Source organism: Morone saxatilis, unplaced genomic scaffold (genome assembly GCF_004916995.1).
Source record: "Morone saxatilis isolate NCDOM2014 unplaced genomic scaffold, NCSU_SB_2.0 Contig1, whole genome shotgun sequence".
Taxonomy (NCBI): Eukaryota; Metazoa; Chordata; class Actinopteri; family Moronidae; genus Morone; species Morone saxatilis.
In genome coordinates, this window is record NW_023339651.1 from 17,168,825 (window position 1) to 17,182,589 (window position 13,765).

A 13,765-nucleotide genomic window follows, 5' to 3' on the forward strand; every position below is an offset into this window, starting at 1 on the left:
GACCATCCCACGTGCAGGATGAGAAAGAGAGCGAGATCTGCTTTTTGTCTTGATTAATATTTTTTCTTAGTCACCACTATATCATCCTCCCTGTTCCCTCATTTCCACTCTTCCCCCTGTGTGTGTGTGTGTGTGTGTGTTTATAACAAGTGTTCATACTGTTGCGTACCCTTATGTAAGATCTGTTCTTTATTAGTCTTCATATAGGCCAACACAGCATAGCTTGGCCTGATATACAAGCACACGGGGAGGTCTCACTGCTCTGTTGCATGTGTGTGTGTGTGTGTGTGTGTGTTTGTGTGTGAGTTTTGCAATCATCCCTGGGTAACTACATACAGTTTGCAGATGCAGACTGTGAGGGAAACCCTGTCTGGTCCCTGGAGAGGTGTGTGTGTGTGTGTGTGTGATTTTGTGTTTGTGTCTGTTAGTGACGTGAAACAAGCTAGTACTGTATGTTTGTTTGTGCAATATGTAATCCAGTGTGTGTGTGTGTGTGTTTAGCTGTATTTATGCATGGTGTAGTTGCCAGTCCTTGCCATATGTGTGTGTTTGTATGTACAGTATGGCTGTGTTTTATATTGTGTTTTTCAGTAGTGCCTCAGTGGGCACATGTAGTCGTTCCGAGAGTGTGTATTGTACTTTCTGATACACACACACACACACGTATACACACAGAGTGCAGGGAGGGGAGCCTCGGCGCTCGTGGTTTCGGTGTCCCTCGTTAACATGCTCTGTTCAGGATTTCCTACAAGATGTGGCTACAAAACCAGTTCCAGACTCCTCTGTCTCTCTCTTCTTCCCTCTCCCTTCACTTCCTCCTCGTCTCTTTGTCTTTTAAGAACGGGAGGGAGAGAGAGAGAGAGCAAGACGTCTGCTTCTAATTTAAAGTGCTCCCTGGCTGTCCTCCTCTGGGTCCTAACTCCCCTCTGCGTCGAGGCAGGCCGCCAAGTGCCTCTTTAAGAAAAACACAAATTAAATTCATAAATAAAACCGTGTGCCTGTGGCTCGCAGGGGAGCTCTGGTTGTTTGCCTTCATCCTTCTTGTGTGTGTTGAACAAAAGCCTCTCTCTCTCTCTCTCTCTCTCTTGATAGAACACCATGTATCTAAATGTTGTTATTGTTTGCTTGTCTCGCTTTTTATCATACATAAGTGTGTTAGATCTTTATAATGTGTGGTCCTTTGTGGTACAATAACATCTGATAACATGCTTTGAAGGAAGACATATTATTATTATTAAAGATTGTATCATGAATTAGAGGTAGGCAATATGGACAAAATCTGAAATTTTTATTGCTTTGTCAATTTATATTATAGTGATAGTAAATTTACCAGAAGTTATATTGCTTGATAAAATGACATAGGGGAATATCTGTTTGAGAGAATTTAATGCCCAGCTAATTAAAATACTTCATCATACTGATGCAAAATCCTTTAAATCAAATATTGCCATAAAGCTGTCCTGCCGCTCATTGATTTACTATATTGCCTGTAATGACCTAATACAACCAGAGCTATTACAGATACAGTGTGTTTTACATGCAGTTAACAGGTTAAAGTCGTCTTAAGCTGTTTCTTAAAGCAAAAAAGCAAAAAAATATAATTTCCACATTAAAATCCAAATGAAAAGTTCAAGAATATCTGAATATGCTAATTTCCCTGCTGGACACAAGATGTNNCTGTGAAGTCCATTCTCAGTGGATGTTTACCTGTTTATTCAAGTTTCTACATCACACTGTACAAGTTGCACACTGGAGTAGGACTGACTTCCTAACTATTTGTGATGTCACAAATCATGCTTGTAGGCCCTTTCCACTTTCAGCAGATGAATGTGAAAACATCCTTCTAGAGTCAGACTCGGCTTTAAATGCAATGTTAATGAGAAACCTGGTTACCGTAATCAGGGTAGGGGACTAGGGAAACCTGATTTTCCCACCTAGATTTCTCCTAAAGAGCGCCGATTTCTTGGCCAGGTAACTAGGTTTCTAAACGGCTTTTGACACGTGCACATGCAGAGTGAATGGAGAGATGATTATTGAGAATAATTTGTTTTCGCATGTAAAATGCGAATGATAACTGTCCGACGTAAGACTAAAAGTGAAACTAACGCAAAGTTTCCTGTACTATAGAAGACTAAATGAGTCGGTTACCACAGCTGAGCATTTGTCTGTTTGTTAAATTCAGACACATTCGCGGTTAGCGCTGTGAAGCTGAGCCTGCTCAGTCAGTCTGCCCCGCACACACCCCCAAAAAAACAAAAACTGGACTGACACAGCATCTTTTATCACTAGTATGGTTTAATAAGTATGCCATGCTTCCAAAATAAGGTCTGCTGCATGTATACGCAGATTTACCAGGTCACTGCAGTTCATGTAAACACATTCTCACATAACCTGGTTTCATCTCGACCGTGTGCGCCATTTTACCTTGTTAGTGTTAGAAAAATCATTGGGGTAAAATTTAACCCAGTTTTTCTTTCTGAACGTGCAGTATCTATAAAATGTTGTTTGGTAGCATATTTCATTTGTTTTCCTACAATATCCACTTGTAGCAACTGAAGCAAGTTTTTTATGGTGCATTTGGTTTTGTTAGGGGTAGATCGTAGTCTTGGTTTAGAAGTTCCCAACAAAAAATGTTCCCACTGAACAAAAACCCTGGCAGTAATTACAAGTCAGGATTATATAACCGCAATTTCTAGCATACGGGGTTGAAATGGCGAGGCATTTATCTTTTTTTTTTGTTATTTTGCCCAAGCCTACTATATTTGATGAGTTGAATATATAATACTCTTTGTCTCGCACCTGTGGTAGGCTCAGTGCTGTAGGGTTTCTAAAAATGAAGACCACATTTCCTGTAAGTCCCATTTACTTGCTGTCAAATATTTCTTCTTGCTTGATGAGCTCATTCAGCGTATCTTTTCTGTTTGGCTTTGTTAAATGAGCACGTATGGAGAAACGGGTTTCCGTCTGCCTTTTGCTGCTTAATTCAGGACGCTTGTCAAGCATGCTTTGTTGCGACGTTATGTATTTTCATTTGACAGAGTAGCTTTGCTCCCGCGATGCTCCAGAACGGATTTGCACAAACATGTCACACGAATCACACAAATTTCCCTAAAGCTGAATCTGTGATACACAACTATTACATGAACATGAGGTCAGATAAATGAGCTTGCACGCAGGGAATGAACATGCTGAGTCTGCATTCCTGATGCTAATTCAGGAGAGGGCTGGGGAGGTTTTGCTGGCAATAAAGGTAGCAGGCGAGATGTGGTGTTGAGCAACGGTGTATGATCTCTTTATATAGACAAGTTGACTGACGTAGTTTTATATACCTGGAAGGGTTATGAAAGATTTCCCTTTAAAAGCTTCATTTCCTCCATATATCTTAGCAAAAACCTTTGAAAGCAAACTGTTTCCTTCTGTAGTGCACACCTGTCCCTCAGATGTATGGCTTTTGTTTCTAGCAGTCTCTCAGGGTATTTCCATCGATCACACTCTCATTACTTTCCCCTCTTCCTCCCTCTAAGCTCATCTGTTGTTTCAGCTACCACAATTGGTTTGATTGAAATTTCTGAAGGAGGTTGAGAAAGATTGACAAAGTCGGCCATGCAGGAAACATCATCTGCTCAGCTGTTTTTTGTGTCGCTGGTGAAAAAAAATTATTCTGTTGCCAAATTGTGACACTTGAGAAAAACAATTTAAGTGAGAAAGAGAAAAAAGATGAGTTGTGCAGTGGGAAAAAAGAGCAGAGATGAACAGGAGGCAGAGAACCGTTTTTATAAATGTAATATTAGTGTTGTTCCTCTAATGACCTGGAGGTCGTTTCTGATAGGCTGGTTTGGTTCAGTGGAGCAACTCATTGGTCATTTCTCCGTTGGGGAAGCTGCAGAGTTTATCTCCGCGCTTTCAGCAAGTCCTCTACTGTACCCTCATGCTGTCGGATTGCTAGGATCATGTTCACGGCTTGTCTGCATTAGCTAAGCTAATGACAACACTGACCATCTGCAGAAGGTCAGCATCTGTGTGAGTGGTTTGCATTATTGAGGATCCCAACCCCCATTAAGCAGGTCTAATTGGACATGTAACATATCATCCCTTGACAGTAAAGGAAGTCTGTTATCCCTGGAAGTATCACCTTTGACAGCTGAAACCTGATCCAGGCTGTCTGTCATCTCTGGACTGAACATGATACTTTGACCTTTGCATGATGAGCAGCTGACCTGACACACACATGCACAAGGTCAGGGGGCTGAGTTGAGCTTCTCATCCATAGGTTTGGGTCCCGATAGCTGGGTCCTATGCATCTCTTATCAAATCTTTTATCTCTCCTTGCTCATATTTATTAGCAAATACCTTTTAATGCATTTAAGTAGCAGGCGTCTCACTCTTGGCTAGCACAGACCGTCACTTTTGGATGTTTAAATGACAGTGTAGCCGTCAGTTAGGATCGATGGTGTCTGTACTTGGCCAAAGATTGTTTGTTAGAGTAATAAATGCCTCTAAAACCCCACTTTTGTACAGATTAAACAATATATAAGAAGTTGATTAATCAAATTAGAAGTGCTGGTTGGTGATTTTTTTAACTTTATGTCCTTACTTCTTCAAGCTAAGCTAATCACCAATATTCAATGTTCAATCCATCCAGTTTTTAGCAGTTTCCCCTAGCTTCCACGTCTTTATGCTAAGCTAAACTGCCCTGGTTGTAGCTTTATATTTAGCATATAGAAATGAGACTGGTATCAATCTTCTCATCCAACTCTTGGCAAAAAAGCGGATTCACTTATTTCCCAAAATGTAACTATTCCTTTAAGCATACAAATGTAATAGTTCTGAATTGGGACGTCCAGTAATTGGAGAAAGTAGCTTGTGAAAAATACAGTGTGCAATAGTTAGTAAGCCACAGCTGTTATTTCGATGTGTCAGATACCTGTTTGATCAGCATTAACATACTAGCATTATATGCATGTATATTAAATTCTACTTACTGTATGTTATCAGGATGTTTTTGTTAGTGGCTCTCAGATTCTCAGGGTTCCTTTAGGGTAAGCCCCAGTATAATGAGTAATTGTTGAATTTTCCCTATACTTCAATTAACTCCAAATTATCCAATTTAAATAGTGTATATGAATGGCTATTGTAATCATAAGTTTCCCTCCCACCACTATTATCTCCCCACGTAAAGCTCAGACAGTTACAATTCAGCAACACAAATTTTCCCATACGAGGGTTCCCCGGGGCAAAAATCTATCAAATGGCAGTCTGTAATACATGTCTGTCTTGGTGTTTAGACGAAGTGGGCTTATGATTTGAACAGTGCTTATTCTGATCTACAGAGCAGCTGGGAAAATGTGGGCGGGGGAGACGAAATGGGTAATGCTCCATCCTCCCTTGTAGATGTGGCCCATAATGGTAGAATTTTCTCAAGCTACCATGAAATATCTCAATCAACCCGTACATCACCAAACCCACAGTTGGGATATTTTTTCACATGACAATAGTGATATATCTCTCTGCGCCTGACTGTTCGACTGCGATAACATACGAAGAGACAGATCACGGCCTGTCGTTCGCCGGCAAGCCTGTATACACGAGTGCGCTTGGAACACACTGTGCTGATGTTGTACACCAGTTCGGGAACAGCGGCGTGTCATTGATGATTAGGCCGCCGTGCCGTTTTTCAGCCATAATGAGCCGCCAGACTGATGAGGGAGACTGAAATGTCTGGGCACTACAAGCACTCTTATAAATCAGGCCCCGTTTTGAATTATTCAATACATCTCTACCCCGAGGAAATGGAGGGGAAAAAAAGGGAAGGAAAGGGGGAAGATATGACCACCAGGGAAGAAACCGAATGAAGTGAAGATGAAAGGGTGGGAAAAAAGAGAGAGGGCAGAGGTGAGAGATTGCAAGGCGAGGGAGTGCTGGAAGCTAGGAAAGGGTGAAGGGAAGGAGTTTGGGTTTCTGAGGTCGGGTGACGAGGAATTTAAAGTTAGTAGTGATTTTTGAAGAATGATAGCCCTTATCTGCTCTTGGACGGTCAGCTCATCAACCACTTACTTCCACTCTTACTTTTTATCTTCATCTTCAGCTTCATCTAGAGCAATAACCGGATCAGTTTGTCCAATAGAGTGACAATGACCTTGAAAATAAATGACACTCCCATTATATCGGACTGAGAAAAACAACTTATTTTACATATACATTAGTAACTTTAATGCTCACAACATGACAAACCCCTCTGATTGGTACAGTGGGTTACCAAAGACATTCACTTTGACCCAACCCTCAAGGTAAGTGGTACATACTACTATTATGAGTACTAAAAATAAGTGCTGAACAATAAAAACACATTTTGGACCTCGACTATTATCTCTCCTTACTCCTTACTCCTTGCATTACAGCCTCACAGAGCAGCTCTAGACTCTTTATATAAGCTGTATCCCAGTGTTTAAAAGTGACCCTTCAGCTTCAAGCCTTACTTTTTCTCCATTCACCAATCTTTCAATTTCTGATCCTCTATCAATCCCTTCTTTCCGGGCACTTTTATTTTCCTCTCTTTCCCTTCCCTCTCCTCTTTTTCAGTGGCTTTTTTCCCCATCTTTCTGGTATGCTACCTTCCCCCTTCAGCCAGCGTTGCTATGGTGATGCAAGTTTTTTTTTTTTTTTTAATATACTGGGAGCTTCTTCCAAGGTTTTTTTTTCTTCCCCTTCTTACTGGCTTTTCTTTTGTCTTTTGTTTCTGACTGGCTGCTTTTCTATGCAGAGGATGCAGCCATTGTTTTGCCTCAGAGAGTTGGTGTTGCTGCCACGTGTGTTTATTGGCTCTTTCTCTGAAAGCGCCTCAGGGTGGGTGTGGTCGGGCATAGGAAGGACAGGTATCTTTTTCTTCCTTTCTCTGATGTGGCGTCAGTGATCTGCCCTTCAGTCTTCCCCTCATTTAGCTTCATTCTCTGCATCTCCTCACCTGTCCTCCTCTCTTTCCCCTTCTCTCCCCGTCCGTCTTCTCATCTGTCCACCCACCTAACACCGGCTTTCTCTTCACAGTCAGCTCATTGAAATATATGTATGTGTATGTGTGTGTGTGTGTGTGTGTGCGTGTGAAATTCGCTGTGCACCATGGTCTTGCACTCGGCGCAGTGTGTGAAGCTATCTGTGTATCTGTCAGGGTTTTTGTGGGCGCAGCACAGGGAGGCAGGTAGGGATGGAGCGAGGAGGAGCAGCAAGGGAAGAGAATGCAATTTGAGAGAGTGAAAAGCGTTTAGGAAAAGAGGGAAACCCTGTCTAGGGAGAAATGCGGGAAAAGAGATTTGGCACCGAGAAGCTAAAATGAACTGAAGTGAGCTGAGTCATAAGAGATAAGATTAAGATGTAACTTAGTTGTTCCCTTTGGGGAGATTTGGTTGCTGGCAGCAGCGCAATTCATTTTACAGCAAAGAAACAACAGAACAATTCTAATCAAATCACAAAAGTAGGAGATAAAGTAAGCAATAAAATAGCATATAAACAGAGTGTGTAGACTGTAAAAAAAATATGGAAAAGAGTATAGATTATTAAAATTTCTCTGACACACCATGTATGATCAACCCAGCACTAAAGACGAAACCTTGACAGGAAGAGAGATGTGAAATCAATCATTATTAGGGTGTAAGGAGATACTGATACATTACACAGTTTCGAGAATGAGTGAGGTAATACCTCAAAAAGATATAAGATATCAGGCCAATATAAACCGGAATCTTTAGAAATGGCTTTTCACAGAAAGAAGGATTTCTTTTTGTCCAGAACCACTGCTCTGTATTGTTCAGTTAGGATGGATTGGACTATTTTAGCATTTAGTATTTACTACTCCCACTTACTCCAGCACAGGGTTTGCTAAACAAATTCAATTGGAAACAAATTATTAATGAAATAGAGCTGTGAGTGTGACCCTGGTTTTGAGCATGCAAATTATAGGAAGAAAAATGAATGAATGAATGAAAGAATGAATAAAGAGAAGAAAAACTGTCTGTGAAGATAAGAAGCGGCTGATACACAAAGACAAAAGCAGAGAAGAAAGGAAAGATAGAGGTGGGTGCGCAAAGCAGATGGATTTAAGCAATGAGTACCTGAGTGTGTGTGTGTGTTTCAAGGAAATCAATAAAAACATACACACAGTCTCACCGTATGTAGCTAAAACCATTGAGTTGCAGAATTTGATTGACATTTTAATTGAATCTTACGTTCTCGAAATTGGACTGTGTGTGTGTGTGACGTGTGTTTGCACATTGTAATTGTGCGCCGATGCGCTCTGAAGGTAACTAATGGCGGTCAGTCTTCATTTCTGAGGCCGCTTCTCTTACGATATTCCTCCTCTCGCTATATTTATCTGGGCTGCCGCTCCGCCGTGCAGACAGCTGAACAACATGAAAGGCCTTTGCCCATCAGACAAAACACATGCACGCACCCACGCTTGCACGTGTACACACAGACACACACACACGGAGGGAGAAGCCTGAGCTAGCCTCCGTAGAGCTGTTGATCAAAGCCCCATGCCGGTCTTCACTTACACACACGCAAACACAGCCTGCAGTCTAAAAAGTGTACGATTACGGCAGGTATGAGGAGTGTGCCTTGGTGTGTGTGTGTGTGTGTGTGTTTGTGTCTTACAGGAGCCCATTCAGCAACACTAAAGGCCTTTAACCCTCTGAGAGACCTGAGTCAGCAACATCACTGTCAATGAGGTTAAAGAATATTAGAGCTGTGCGTGGGTGGATTGTGTGTGTGTGTGTGTTTCATGAAATATGCATTATTGTCATGCAAGTGCAGGAATGATTGAGTACACGTCTCGTAGGGCTGCTGTGTGTATGCATGTGTGTGTAGGAGTGTGTGCGCAGGATTTTCTTCTTTTGTTCTTATATTAGTGATTATGCTTATTATTTGCTTCGCTTACTTCCACCTCCCACAGTCAGACACACACACACACACGTAGCATCACAGCAGCAACAGACGTAGCAGCATCTGTTTTGGCATAAATTATGGTTCATGAGAGACAGATAAAGAGATGTAGAGATGGATGGGAAGAGCTCTGTGGTAAATGAATAGCAGGATTTGTGTTAAATGGATGGCTACACAGTGATTTTAACGTCTTCGTCTTCCAGGGGAACGCAGCCTGACTGCTGTTCTACCCAGTCAGCCCCGTTTCTGGCTGGAAATAAAGGAAAGCCAAAGATTAGCAACACGCCAACTCAGTCACATTTTTTGATGATGAAGTAAGATGTGAGAACCTGCTTTTCCTGATATACTGTAATTATTATACTCTTATGTAAGAGGAAGTCCAGCGACTTGCCTCCTTTGGTTAAAGAATTGGTTCAGCTAAATTGCAAAGAAAACATATTTTCTCACTTATCTCTTAGGGTATTTAGCCATGCAGCTAGACTTAGTTTCAGAGTTTCAGGTTTTATTTCTGCTAGGTTTAGATTTTTGCCGTCATTCCAATGCAGTGGAGGCAAATTAGATTTAGCTTCCTCTATATCCAAAAGTTATTGATTTCAGTACAGTACATTACAGTAGTCTTGTACAGGCTGCTTGTGTTTGAACAACATTTAACATTTGAGAACTTTTACTTCTTTTGCTGAATTCAAAATGGGGTTATTGGGGGTATTGTAGGAAACATATTTCTGTCAAAAAAGTAATGTATTAGCACTTGTATTGAAAAATGTCACATTGCTGTAGAATTTTTCAAATGTTTGTTCTCCATGCTGTCAGAACCACAAAATTCAACAGTAGAAGAAGTAAAAGTAGCAATAACACAATGTAAAAATTAAGTAGTTCAACACATATTAAAAGTATCAAAAGTATTCATTGTAAGCAACGTTACTAGTTAAGGTGGAGCTAGCTCTACTTTATATACTGTTGGGTAGTTTACTCTATAACAATGCATCATGCTTTTTAAGCTGATCAAAGATGAATGTGCAAAGAGCTGTAAATAACTGCAGTGGAGTAAAAAGTTAAATACTTTCCTCTGAAATGAATTAGAGTAAAAGTAAAAAGTAACATCAGGTAGAAACACTAAAGTAACGTGCATGTAGCTTAAAGTGTACTTAAGTACAGTACAGGAAGGGGGGAGCACATAAAACACAAATTTTCACTCAACCTATGAGAAAGATTATGGGCATACATATTAATGTGTTTTATGTTTTTTATTTAATATATATATGTATACGTATTTCTATACATAAGAAAAGAACTGATACATTGAGACCTACTTAATGCTCTGTAATATCCACCTTTACAATGTGTGTGTGTGATTGATTGCCTGTGTAAGGGGATGCCATAATTTACTGCCACTAAAAATTGTGTGTGTTCACAGCCCTGCAATGGTGTGTAATGCACGCCGTGGGTGAATACAGGGGAGTGTGTGTCGTGTGTGTGCCTTGTCTTTCCCCCCTTCCTCCCTTGCGAGTGTGTCTGTGAGGCAGGTTTGCCTTGCTAAGTATACCTGAGGGAACTCTGCACTGTGTAGCCCAGCTTCATCATAGCTGACACGCTACTATACGTGGAGAGAGAGAGAGAGAGAGAGAGAGAGAGTGTGTGTATCACTAGCAGGCGGCCTTGGTCGACCCCCAATGCGCTCTCCCGGCTCAGCGTACAGCACTACTGCTGAGACACAGTCATCCATCACACTTACCTTCACACAAACACACACTCATACACACGCACACACTGCAGGGAAACATATATATCATACTATAGACTATGCAAACATGTGGGGCTGCTTACAAGCACTTTAGAGTGTAAGATACAAGTAAATAAACACACACAAAACACACGCCATTTTTCTATTTACAGACATTAAACAGGCTGATATTGACTTTGTTTAATTTATTAAGTGCGTAATATCAAGCTGATGGATGCTTCACAAGAACATTTTAGATATTTTTCAGTGATAATCTTTACAATTTCAGTCCTGGTTTTTTACCAATCCCCCTGGAACAGTGCTGGGCCGGGAGGCAATTTTGATGTAATGACCACATTATTTCCAACACTACAAAAGGAACGGCTGTGAAACGATAACTGCAGTTTTATGAGAGTCACAAACACCCCAAAATGCACAAAAATCTCAGTATTATCAGAGTTGAATCCATTAGGGTTAGAACATTTTGAAAAGACTGTAAAAGCTGAATCAGTAAATTATTCCACACTATTAGGGAAGTCAGCCACCCTAACCAGAGGAAGTCTCTGAAGCACATGCTCAACCAGCCTGATGGGAGGACTCTAATGCACATGGCCAAAAACAGCATGAAAATTGTTTGAAATGGGGCACCATTTTGGATATCCAGTTTTATTAATACATCCATGGAGGCAGGGAAACACCCTGTGTGAAAAATTCCCCACTGTAATTTTGAGGAGCCCTTTTTTGAGGAGCCCGTTCTTTCTGAAAGTCTAAAACCAAAAGATACTGATCTCACTGTCAGACAGGACAGTGAAATGCAGCAAATCATCAAATTTGAAAACCTGGAAACAGAAGATGTTTGCTGGTGCATCGATTTTAAAATAATTGCTGATTAACTTTCAGTCGCCTTATTGGTTAATAAACTTTTATAGAATGAAAATCCTAAGACACATACTGTATATAACTGTCCCTCCTTTTCATTTGACTTCCCTCTAATATATCAACTCTTGGCAACTAAATCAACTTTTTTTATGATGGCATGTGAGACACCCAAAGCACTCAGTGAAAGTTAGGGAAAGATGTTATTTGAATATTGAAAAGCCTACACTGATTTGAAGCACCAAATGGCACAGATTATTTCCATATTTAACCAAAATCCTGGTCTCCGGTGTGAAAGTCCTGCACTCTGTACGCCCCAATCATCAGCACTGACCTCCTGTCACTCCTCTGAGGTACAGGAATGTCACACTTCCTTTACTGGAAAAAAACATCGCCAGTGAACATAATCCAGGCAGCCGACAGGTTAAAATGTATTTGGTTACTCCGATTAGTGAATGCAGGGCTCCGACAAAATGCGAGCACAGAAGTAGAGAGGTGGAAAAGAGGACAACAGAGACTGAGGGAGCTTCAGAGGGAAGTAGAAATAAAGGAAAAGGAGAGCAGAAAGCTTTAAATGTGGTGAAATAGAGATAGTTGCTGCTGGTAGCCCACCGCTGCTCTGTGTAAAACAATAAAAGCCGATTCATGTCTACATTCCTCAGCTGGTTGTAAAACCTGCTCGCTTGCTTTAAAAGAGGGCTCTGCCAGTCTCTTTCCCTACATAGGCCTCTTCTTCTTCTTCCTCTACCTCCTCTCCTCTCTTCTCTTAGGGCCACTTACACAAACACACTTACAATCTGATCGAATCATACCCTGATATCAGGAAATACCTCTTCGCCCAGAACATTCCTCAGATAAAGTGAGCGTGCGTAAGTGTGTGTTCATATTTAGCCTTGTGTGCATTTGCGTGTCTATAGCGGTTTGACGCTAACGTCAAGCCAATCTGAGGACCCCGCTGTGACATGTGAAAGTCGGGAAAGAAAGATCCTGGTCCAGAATAAGAGACATCGAGCGGTTTCTGGCTGTGGCGCAAGAATAACAAGTCATTTCGGTGTTTCCTTGGCTGGAGGGCAGAACAAAGCAGAGGGGATCTAATCAGCCTCATTTCAGCTTCATTCACGGCCTGGGCTGACTCGTTCAACATTCCTCGCCTCTCCGCTAGCATGAGACTCCCGTCGTGGTGTTGGCTGCAGCTTCATAATCTGATAGAAACAGCCATTAAAGTCATATCCCTGTAGGATTATGACCTGCTTAGGTTGGGAATCAAGTACTTTTATAGGTTTTCCTGAGGTTGTTGCATAATACTGCTTTACACAGTACTAAATGTGATTTTTGAAAGGTTTTATACGAACATATAATTGTTTTGACACATAAAGGGTATCTGCTGGCCCTGTGGTGTAATTTAGTATATAGATTGAAGGGAAATTGGTTTTCTGGATTTCAGGCACTGCATTAAAGGGGCACTATTACATGTCAAATTCAGTTTACTAGTCAGCCTGTGAAAGCCATTGTATAATGTCTGCTGTGACACTGTAGAAAAAATTGACAGATCGCTTAGCTCGGGCTTGGAGAGCGAGACAAGTGTATAACAGACAGCCTGCGTTAAAAACTGAGGATGTGGTGAGAGACGTGGACATTTACCAGGCAGGGAGGGTCTAACAACAAGCGCGTCCACACAGATACGCTTCCATTAAACAATCCAGCTGTGTACACAGGCTGTAATGACTCGCGTATAAAGTCTAAATCTTTCCATTTCACATGCATAAATACAGTCATTGTGTATTGTGTCTGAGAGCTGCCAAAAAGCAGATGACCTACACTGAATATTGAGCCTGAACGCATCCTGTATAGACAGATTGAGCCCTGTGTAGACTCTACAGTCACTCTGTGAGGATGTGCTGTGCTAACATACTGACAATAACAGTGTTGACGCGCTCATATTCAACAAGTATAATATATAATATCACATTCACCTTCTTGGTGTCAAATATTGACCTGATGATAGCGCTAGATGAGAAATGAGAGGATATAGCATGGCTAAAAAGAGGCTATTAAGTTGCATTTGTCAGATCAAGCATTTATAGCTTAAGCTGAGGGACTGGTATTAGCATAGCTGTATCTGGATATGTTATCTGGATAAGAAAATAAGATTGATCTGAGCACATCTGGAGGTGGACTGACTCAAATTGGGATTAGATTTCAGTCAGGTGTAAATTCTGCCTGGCAACATGCTAGACG